A 1,154-nucleotide genomic window follows, 5' to 3' on the forward strand; every position below is an offset into this window, starting at 1 on the left:
GGAAGTGTCTTGAACAGTCGGATTGTAAACGTAGAAGATGGCAGGGGTGCTTGAGGTGGAGGTCGACGGCGTGGAACATAATCATGGACATGGGCATCGCGACGACGCCTCTCAGGTTGGATAACTGTTTGTGGATGATGTAAAATATGTAAAAAGTGCGCGAGGCTTGCTGACTGTTTATTTAATCTGATAATCACTAATAATTAGATTGTACTGGGGATTTTTTTTTAAACATTTTTTTGTTACATTTTATTTTTTGTTTTTTGCCAGTTCAAAACTCACTTCAATTGTTAGAATTTTTCGATATAGAATATTTAGAAAAAAGTCAAATAATGTGAAGTCATTATGATTTTTTTTTTAGGTTTTAAAGATGCATTCAATATTTCCCCCCCACGTTTAAATAAACTTCACTTTAGAGGATTTTATTTAATTCAAATTATGCATCAATTAACAATTAAACTCCGCACACCTGACGACAATAGATAGGTGCGTTGGAGGCAAAGACCAACCAGGTCAAAAACTAAGAAGCAAAAAACAAATCCCGTACACTATCTATGCAAAAAAATCAAAATATTTATTGACTACGTTTCGGTCGCATGACCTTCATCAGGAATTAAATTTTTTTTTTAAAAACCGAAACGTAGTCAATTCAAATGATGCATGAAATGAGATCAATATTAGAGATTCAAAATATATGAAGCCCCGTTTACATTTGCCATTAAAAAGCGACCTGTATCTAGATGTTGTCCACATATGCTTTAAGAAAACAAGTGTAAATGCTTTAGTGAACGGGCTGTATTTTGATCTGCTTGTCCTGATCACAAAGTATTTGGGGATGCATTGTGCATATCAATATAATCAGTACAATCATATAATATCTGCATTCATAGAAATCACACAAACATACACACAGTCATTATGTCCCCTCTTTTCTCTGAAGGCTTTACCGGAAAAGATGAAACGCTCAGCCCTCTTTGCATACGTTTTTTTTTTTTTTTTTTTAAAGAAGCAACAGCATGTCACATGAAAGTTTTCTTTGCATTGGTGCCATCTGTTCCACACCAATTATGTACTGAAGAAAAGTTAGTTAAAATGATTTCTGAAAAAACAGTTAATATTTGAAATCAAGCACCCCTCCCCCCACCCCCCAAAAA

This window comes from Sinocyclocheilus rhinocerous, unplaced genomic scaffold (assembly GCF_001515625.1).
Source record: "Sinocyclocheilus rhinocerous isolate Xijiao unplaced genomic scaffold, SAMN03320098_v1.1 scaffold1362, whole genome shotgun sequence".
Taxonomy (NCBI): Eukaryota; Metazoa; Chordata; class Actinopteri; order Cypriniformes; family Cyprinidae; genus Sinocyclocheilus; species Sinocyclocheilus rhinocerous.